The 10,294-nt window shown below is 36.7% G+C and overlaps 1 long non-coding RNA gene across 1 annotated transcript in view; it reads left to right on the top strand.

The window, feature by feature from the left end:
- The window catches only part of LOC127428354 (uncharacterized), a 12,358-nt gene extending 3,803 nt beyond the window's left edge, over nucleotides 1-8,555 (top strand). The window contains exons 2-3 of the long non-coding RNA XR_007895091.1: nucleotides 6,636-6,708; nucleotides 7,618-8,555. This is a non-coding gene — a long non-coding RNA (uncharacterized LOC127428354). The remainder of the gene's footprint in view (nucleotides 1-6,635; nucleotides 6,709-7,617) is intronic.
- The last annotated feature ends 1,739 nt before the right edge of the window (nucleotides 8,556-10,294 follow it).

Below are 10,294 nucleotides of genomic sequence, written 5' to 3'. Positions count from 1 at the left end.
AATGCGCTTCTGGAAGAATGGTCAAAAATTCCCATAAACACACTCCTAAACCTTGTGGAAAGCCTTCCCATAATAGTTGAAGCTGTTATAGCTGCAAAGGGTGGGCCAACGTCATATTAAACCCTATGGATTAAGAATGGGATGTCACTTAAGTTCATATGCGTCTAAAGGCAGATGAGCGAATACTTTTGGCAATATAGTGTATATATACACACACACACACACATTGGTGTGAAAAAAGTGTTTGCCCCCTTCCTGATTTCTTATTTATTTGCATGTTTGTCACACTTAAATGTTTCAGATCATCAAACAAGTTTAAATATTAGTCAAAGATAACACAAGTAAACACAAAATGCAGTTTTTAAATGAAGGTTGTTATTATTAAGGGAAAACAAAATCCAAACCTACATGGCCCTGTGTGAAAAAGTGTTTGCCCCACCTGTTAAAACATAACTGTGGTTTATCACTCCTGAGTTCAATTTCTCTAGCCACACCCAGGCCTGATTACTGCCACACCTGTTCTCAATCAAGAAATCACTTAAATAGGACCTGCCTGACAAAGTGAAGTAGACCAAAAGATCTTCAAAAGCTAGACATCATGCCGAGATCCAAAGAAATTCAGGAACAAATGAGAAAGAAAGTAATTGAGATCTATCAGTCTGGAAAAGGTTATAAAGCCATTTCTAAAGCTTTGGGACTCCAGAGAACCACAGTGAGAGCCATTATCCACAAATGGCGAAAACATGGAACAGTGGTGAACCTTCCCAGGAGTTGCCGGCCGACCAAAATTACCCCAAGAGCGCAGCGACGACTCATCCAAGAGGTCACAAAAGACCCCACAACAACATCCAAAGAACTGCAGGCCTCACTTGCCTCAGTTAAGGTCAGTGTTCATGACTCCACCATAAGAAAGAGACTGGGCAAAAATGGCCTGCATGGCAGAGTTCCAAGACGAAAACCACTGCTGAGCAAAAAGAACATTAAGGCTCGTCTCATTTTTGCCAGAAAACATCTTGATGATCCCCAAGACTTTGGGGAAAATACTCTGTGGACTGACGAGACAAAAGTTGAACTTTTTGGAAGGTGTGTGTCCCATTACATCTGGCGTAAAAGTAACACCGCATTTCAGAAAAAAGAACATCATGCCAACAGTAAAATATGGTGGTAGTAGTGTGAGGGTCTGGGGCTGTTTTGCTGCTTCAGGACCTGGAAGACTTGCTGTGATAAATGGAACCATGAATTCTGCTGTCTACCAAAAAATCCTGAAGGAGAATTTCCGGCCATCTGTTCGAGACCTCAAGCTGAAGCGAACTTGGGTTCTGCAGCAGGACAATGATCCAAAACACACCAGCAATTCCACCTCTGAATGGCTGAAGAAAAACAAAATGAAGACTTTGGAGTGGCCTAGTCAAAGTCCTGACCTGCATTCCTATTGAGATGCTGTGGCATGACCTTAAAAAGGCAGTTCATGCTCGAAAACCCTCCAATGTGGCTGAATTACAACAATTCTGCAAAGATGAGTGGGCCAAAATTCCTCCACAGCGCTGTAAAAGACTCATTGCAAGTTATTGCAAATGCTTGATTGCAGTTGTTGCTGCTAAGGGTGGCCCAACCAGTTATTAGGTTTAGGGGGCAATCACTTTTTCACACAGGGCCATGTAGGTTTGGATTTTGTTTTCCCTTAATAATAACAACGTTCATTTAAAAACTGCATTTTGTGTTTACTTGTGTTATCTTTGACTAATATTTAAACTTGTTTGATGATCTGAAACATTTAAGTGTGACAAACATGCAAAAAAATAAGAAATCAGGAAGGGGGCAAACACTTTTTCACACCACTGTATAATGTGTGTGTGTGTGTGTGTGTGTGTGTGTATATGTATGTGTATATATATATATATATATACAGGTGCATCTCAATAAATTAGAATGTCATGGAAAAGTTCATTTATTTCAGTAATTCAGCTCAAATTGTGAAACTCGTGTATTAAATAAATTCAATGCACACAGACTGAAGTAGTTTAAGTCTTTGGTTCTTTTAATTGTGATGATTTTGGCTCACATTTAACAAAAACCCACCAATTCACTATCTCAAAAAATTAGAATATGGTGACATGCCAATCAGCTAATCAACTCAAAACACCTGCAAAGGTTTCCTGAGCCTTCAAAATGGTCTCTCAGTTTGGTTCACTAGGCTACACAATCATGGGGAAGACTGCTGATCTGACAGTTGTCCAGAAGACAATCATTGACACCCTTCACAAGGAGGGTAAGCCACAAACATTCATTGCCAAAGAAGCTGGCTGTTCACAGAGTGCTGTATCCAAGCATGTTAACAGAAAGTTGAGTGGAAGGAAAAAGTGTGGAAGAAAAAGATGCACAACCAACCGAGAGGACCACAGCCTTATGAGGATTGTCAAGCAAAATCGATTCAAGAATTTGGGTGAACTTCACAAGGAATGGACTGAGGCTGGGGTCAAAGCATCAAGAGCCACAATACACAGACATGTCAAGAAATTTGGCTACAGTTGTCGTATTCCTCTTGTTAAGCCACTCCTGAACCACAGACAACGTCAGAGGCGTCTTACCTGGGCTAAGGAGAAGAAGAACTGGACTGTTGCCCAGTGGTCCAAAGTCCTCTTTTCAGATGAGAGCAAGTTTTGTATTTCATTTGGAAACCAAGGTCCTAGAGTCTGGAGGAAGGGTGGAGAAGCTCATAGCCCAAGTTGCTTGAAGTCCAGTGTTACGTTTCCACAGTCTGTGATGATTTGGGTTGCAATGTCATCTGCTGGTGTTGGTCCATTGTGTTTTTTGAAAACCAAAGTCACTGCACCCGTTTACCAAGAAATTTTGGAGCACTTCATGCTTCCTTCTGCTGACCAGCTTTTTAAAGATGCTGATTTCATTTTCCAGCAGGATTTGGCACCTGCCCACACTGCCAAAAGCACCAAAAGTTGGTTAAATGACCATGGTGTTGGTGTGCTTGACTGGCCAGCAAACTCACCAGACATGAACCCCATAGAGAATCTATGGGGTATTGTCAAGAGGAAAATGAGAAACAAGAGACCAAAAAATTCAGATGAGCTGAAGGCCACTGTCAAAGAAACCTGGGCTTCCATACAACCTCGGCAGTGCCACAAACAGATCACCTCCATGCCATGCCGAATTGAGGCAGTAATTAAAGCAAAAGGAGCCCCTACCAAGTATTGAGTACATATACAGTAAATTAACATACTTTCCAGAAGGCCAACAATTCACTAAAAATGTTTTTTTTTATTGGTCTTATGATGTATTCTAATTTTTTGAGATAGTGAACTGGTGGGTTTTTGTTAAATGTGAGCAAAATCATCACAATTAAAAGAACCAAAGACTTAAACTACTTCAGTCTGTGTGCATTGAATTTATTTAATACACGAGTTTCACAATTTGAGTTGAATTACTGAAATAAATGAACTTTTCCACGACATTCTAATTTATTGAGATGCACCTGTATATATATATATATATATATATATATATATATATATTTCACACACACACATACTGTATATATATATATATATATAATGTGTGTGTGTGTGTATATATATATATATATATATTAAAATGCAATTTATTCCTGTGATGTAAAGCTGAATTTTCAGCATCATTACTCCAGTCTTCAGTGTCACATGATCCTTCAGAAATCATTCTAATATGCTGATTTGTTGCTCAAGAAACATTTATTATTATTGTCAATGTTGAAAACAGTTGTGTACATTTTTTTTTTCAGGATTCTTTGATGAATAGAAAGTTCAAAATAACAGCATTTATCTGAAATAGAAAGCTTTTGTAACATTATACACTACCGTTCAAAGTTGGGGTTCAGTAAGAATTTATTTTTTTTTTTTTTGGAAAGAAATGAACACTTTTATTCAGCAAGGATGCATTATATCAAAAGTGACAGTAAAGGCATGTATAATGTTACAAAAGCTTTCTATTTCAGATAAATGCTGTTATTTTGAACTTCCTATTCATCAAAATCCTGAACAAAATTGTATATAAAGTGTATATGCCTATATCAGACGAATTCAGACACACAATTGCTCTCTCGTTAATGCGTTCAAATAAATGTTATCTTACTGTGCTAAGCTGTGCGCAACGCGACCCGAGTTCCAGTCCCGGTTCAAGGTTCAGGCTTTCTCAAGCCAACATCAAAGTTTGTTCACAAACTTTAGCTTCTAGTTATTATTATTCTGGGACCCAAAAACTTCCAAGAGTATCTCCTCCTAGAGCTTTCAAGCTACAAACACCAAACTTGCCACAGACTTTCAGACTGGTCTGACTCTGATTGCTGTATGTTTTCTAACTGATCAGACTTCCGGTATTCCCGTACCGGACTTCCAAACAGGACTGATTTTAAATTGACTCCCATTCAGGGTGTGAAAACTTTTCCCTGTAATAACTGCTTTAGAGAATTTAATCCACTTCCTATCACTCCACCACTCATACTTTCTATCACTCCATCACTCTCTTTTCTATCTTTCCATCACTCCACTCTTTTTATTCTTTCACTCCATCACTTTAACACTCAAGCAACTGCATACAACCTAGCAACCATGTATTGCATCATTACCTTTTATCTCCGCTAGAGAGAAACAACTCACCGCAAATCCGTTTGTAGAAATTTCGTTTCCATGGTAACGGCGGCTCCTCTGATTGGTGGAACCCTCAGGATCACCGTGGCGCACTACGAACATGCACGTCACAGCTTTTCAACCGGAAAATTTAACTAATATCTTATTAAAATGATGCATTTGTTTATATAATTTTTATTTTATTTTTTTTTTAATTTTTTTTTAGGAAAACACTGTAGAAATAAAGCTCGAAAGACCTATGTAGGACACACACATTCACGTTATGTGTTTTGTACATTGTATTTATATATTAGACATTTCAGAGTGTCGCATTTGTTAAAATGATTCAGTCCGACTAATCCGAGTTCGTGAATCGGTTCATTAAGAACCAATTCATAAGAATAATTTGTTCATGAATTTGACTACGGTGGTTGCGGTGTATAAGGTTGATTCCCTAAAAGAACTGGCACATAGGTGTGCTTTACTCATGAATCGGACTACATTGGTTGCACTGTATTTTGTTTCACTAAAAAGAATCGACTCTTAACCCTTGGCATTAATAAAAAAAAGCTACTCAGAGGTCCTCAGAGGACAAACATGTCCGCGTCAAAAAACTGCCATAATATATATTAATATTATTTTCCATAACTACTAATTATTCGTTAATTTTCAGGATTTTAACCCTTTAAATGCCAGTTTGTTTCTATAATGCCACTGTAATTTTTTTATGAAAAAAAACAAACAAAAATATTAATTATTTTCCATATACAAAATGCTAAGGGAAAACTTTTTTTTTTTTTTTTTAATTATTATTATCACAGTCTGGGATATGTCAGTGATAAGCAACAACATTGATTTTGATGCTTTATTATTTTTTGTGCAGTGTCAGATTGAAAAAAAATAAATAAATCACACTCAGGACCTTAGAGGACAAAAATGTCCATGACAAAAAAAAAAACACAAAAAAAATTGCCATAATATTATATATTAATATTATTTTCCACTTTCACTGACTTTTTATATACACTGAATTTTTTTAACCAACATCAGTTCTGATCGTAACTACTAAATATTCATTCATTTTCAAGATTTTAACCCTTTAAATGCCAGTTTCTTTACATAATGCCACTGCTGTTTTTCACACACACACACACACACACACACACACACACACACACACACACACGTCTCAGTACACTGTTGGGAGGACGATTTAAAGAAGTTGCCTCGGGATGTATGTAGAGCCACGAACCGCATGCTATCCTTGAGCTCCGTAAGGACATCGAAATGTGTTCTAATCTAAAACAACTTAAGCAAAACATTATATAATACTCAACCTGTTTATAGCTGGTATTAAGATATATCTTGGGTGATACCGTGGTCGGGCGAGAAATGCTGTCGTCTTGCTGTCAGTGCTGGTTGTTGCACAAATGCATCTCTTGTGATCACTTGTGATCGGTTTTCGAGGGGAGGATTTAATGACGACATATATCATCACTACATCATTTATTCATAAACCGGAAAAATGTCACAAAAGACAAAGAAAGTGCAGAAATAAATGGGCCACTGTTTTTCCCAGGTACAGCTGAAATTTCATCCAAGCACAGAAAGACACACAGAGAAGATCTGTAAAGATCTTGTATGTAAATATAAGCTCTTTTTCAATTTTCTGATCAGACAGTTATTTCCTTTTAAAGCTATACCAGTATCATGAAGAGTTTAAACTCTTGATTCAATGCAGCGGTTGATTGACAGATAAGGAGTGGTGCTTCGCTGTGTTCAGCCAGACAAATGCATGCTATTTTACTACCTGTGTTTTTTTGTTTTTGTTTGTTTTGTTTTTTTTGTTTTTTGTTTTTGTTGTTTTTTGTTTTGTTTTTTGTTTTGTGATTCAATCACAAAAGGTTTTGCACCCCATTTACACCTGTATTTAGTGCTGACCACTTGTCATCGGATCATCTGAATCACATCCTAATACCAGCTGTAAACAAGGTCTAAAATTACTGCTGTCTTTGGTAGAGAACACCTAAGAATGACTTGCGGCAGAAGTTCCTCCCACATCCGTTTCCCCAGAAAGACCCCCAGGACAAAGGTGGATAAAGCTTTTATATTAAATAAATATCAGACTCGCAATTATGTTTTTATATTGAATATCGGCAGGGCTGTGATTACATCTTGCCTACTGCCAATTCACAGCCATACTGATATTCAGAAAAACAGCATAATTGCTTGTGTTATTGTTTTAAGGAATAGTCCACCCAAAAATGTTTACTCACCCTCATGCCATCACAGATGTGTAATACTTTCTTCTGCTTAACACAAATGAAGATTTTTAGAAGAATATTTCAACTCTGTAGGTCCATACAATGCAAGTGAATGTGGTCCAAAACTTTGAAGCTCAAAAAGGAAGGCGGCATAAAAGTAACCCATAAGACTCCAGTGTTTTAATCTAATCGGTGTTCGGTGAGAACAGACCAAAACTGCTGCTTCATTATAAATTCTGATATCAACAATCTCCCTGACTATGCTTTCAAGCTCGATTACACTTCCTAGAGGCTCTGCTCATGCATCAAAGGAAGTATAATCAAGCTTGAAATCATGATTTTGCCTAGAGACTGCATGATGTACAGTGAAAAAGGATATTTATATTCATAGTTATATTTTGTTTAATCTCACACAAAACAGATTGTAAAACTACAGAGGACATGGATTAAAACGCTGGAGTTTTATGGATTATCTTTATGCTGCCTTTACTTCCTTATTGGAGCTTGAAAGTTTTGGACCCTGTTCACTTGCATTGTAAGGACCTACAGAGCTGAATTTGTTTTTTAAATTGTGTTCAACAGAAGAAAACAAATCATACAAATCTGGGTTGGCACGAGGGTATGTTAATGATGAGAGAATATTCATTTTTGGGTGAACTATCCCTTTAGGAATACCACATAGATTTGGCCAACTTTGATCTAGCTTATGGACTATCTTCACTGGAATTACATTCTAGCGCTCCCACAAAGGAATGCAGTCTACGGCAAAGACACCACAGCCCATGCTACAGGACTTGATGTCCCAGTACTTCACCCGCAAGGAGATGGCTGCACATTCATTAACAGGAAGAAATCAAATGCCAAAGGAAGTTTGCCACCAAGACTAGATCCTAAAAAAGTGGAACTGTTATTCATTGTTTTTTCATGATTGTGATGTTTTTTTTAAAAAAACAATTATAACACTTTACATTATGAATGACAGAGACAGAGGCCTCCTACAAAGTATTATTAAAATGTGCATCAAAGGCATGATGAGCATCTGTTACACAGATATTCATGTTCTAATTTTACAACAGGTGTACTTGTACAAAAATAACTTAACCAACATGTCACATTTATGTGTGTTGTTTTTGTTTTCATGTCTTTTATTTTCAAGTTTAGTTCCTGTTCAGGTCATGTGGTGTCATGTCATGTGATTTCCTGTTCCCTCATGTGATCTTTTCACGTGTTTCCCCTGTTCATGTGTCTTGTTTTCATTGGTTCATTGTTTGATTACTTTGTTATTAGTCTTGTCTTTTCATTGGTTAAAGTTAATTTAGTCTTGTTATCTTGTTTATAGTTTAGTCTTGTGATTGGTTGTCTTGTTTTCTTGTTAACCATGTCCTTGCATTTAAGCCATTGCCATTGTCTGGTGTTAGGTATTGTGAATGTAACTTTGTTGTTTTGTTTATGCCAAGTTCATAGTCTAGTCATGTCAAGTTTGTTTTGTTCATGTTTATGTTTAGTACACGTTTGTAGTCAGGGTTTTGGGATTCCACATTTTAAAAATAAACTGCACTTGGGTTCATCACTTCATCATCATCGTCTTCATCTTTGTCATTGCCAGCACCACAGCGTCGTTACACAACATTTGCGCACACACACACACACACACACACACACACACACACACACACACACACACACACACACACACACACACAAAAAGATATTTAGGCAAAACAAATTTGTGGAGATTGTAAAATCACCAGGAATTGGTGCTGCGTCTTTTTTGCATTATAAGCTAACACATATGATAGCTTCATGCTTAAACAATCATGCTAATTGTTCTGGGTTTGTGTGCCTGACAATGTTTGACATTCAGTTGCTTTGTCCTGTGTTGTTGTTGTTGGGCTTAGTTAAAGAGACAGACAGTAACTTTTTTTCCAATGTCTTTACATGTAACATTATTTTTTGGAGGTATCTGAATGTAAAAATGATAAAAATATACTGTATGAATAACGTGTGTCTTTGGATCTGGAGTACTACCATTACACAAAGTTTCATGTCTCTACACCTTACGGTTTGGTCAGCGTGATCAGTTTTATGGCAGAAAAAAAATAAAAAAAATCTTAGCAAATACAAAAGGGTTTCAGCCCTTCATGCTTGGACCCCTAATAATAATAATAATCCTGACAAAAACAATAGGATTTCAGCGCTTTGCGCTTGTACCCATAATTGTCTGTTAAAAAACATGGAAGACCAACAAGCTTTTGACAATCTTGTGAAAGTGATCATAATAAAATGAAAACTGGTATTCTTGGTTTAAATGGTTTGAACGCCAAAATGTTTATAACATATTTGTTTATTTTTTGAATGTTTAAATGTTTTGTAAATATAGTTGCATTTCCTTGCTTTAGTCCATGTTGCTTGCTTTAGTCCATAGTTTGTAGGGTAATAATGAGATATATGATGTTCACACCATTAATACATTTTGGAAATACCATGTATGGTGTGTCACACATGCAATTTATATGATCTAGCACCATTTGTATTAACTATGCTAGTAATACCACAGAGTTATTATATAGAAACCACACTATTCTTGTAGGAATACCAGAGTATTGCAGAGCAATTCCTAAAAAAACAATAAAGCAAAATGATTACAGGAATACCACAGCATACTATAAAAATACAACAAAAGTACCACTTTTGTCAGACAAAGTCAGATGTTACTGCAGAGGTATGTGTGATACCACAGGTTTATTACAGGAAAGCCAAATATTTCTGCAGAAATATGTGTGGTACCACAGGTTTATTACAGTAAAGTCAGATATTACTGCAGAAATATGACAGTGGTACCACAGGTTTATTACAGGAAAGCCAGATATTACTGCAGAAATATGACAGTGGTACCACAGGTTTATTACAGGAAAGCCAGATATTACTGCAGAAATATGACAGTGGTACCACAGGTTTATTACAGGAAAGCCAGATATTACTGCAGAAATATGACAGTGGTACCACAGGTTTGTTACAGGAAAGCCAGATATTTCTTCAGAAATATGACGGTGGTACCACAGGTTTATTACAGGAAAGCCAGATATTACTGCAGAAATATGACAGTGGTACCACAGGTTTGTTACAGGAAAGCCAGATATTTCTTCAGAAATATGACGGTGGTACCACAGGTTTATTACAGGAAAGCCAGATATTACTGCAGAAATATGTGTGGTACCACAGGTTTATTACAGGAAAGCCAGATATTTCTGCAGAAATATGACAGTAGAACCACAAGAATATTACATACTGTACAACACAAAACTATGTGGTAAAGCATCCCAAAAAACAACATACATACCACACAATTACCACACCAGCTTTTTGTAGTAATCTTGATGTTTTACCACATTATTTTTATTTTTTTTTTTGTAA

Source organism: Myxocyprinus asiaticus, chromosome 37, assembly GCF_019703515.2.
Source record: "Myxocyprinus asiaticus isolate MX2 ecotype Aquarium Trade chromosome 37, UBuf_Myxa_2, whole genome shotgun sequence".
Lineage (NCBI taxonomy): Eukaryota > Metazoa > Chordata > Actinopteri > Cypriniformes > Catostomidae > Myxocyprinus > Myxocyprinus asiaticus.
Note: the sequence above shows the minus strand (reverse complement) of the source record. Positions and strands in the feature narration are given on the sequence as shown.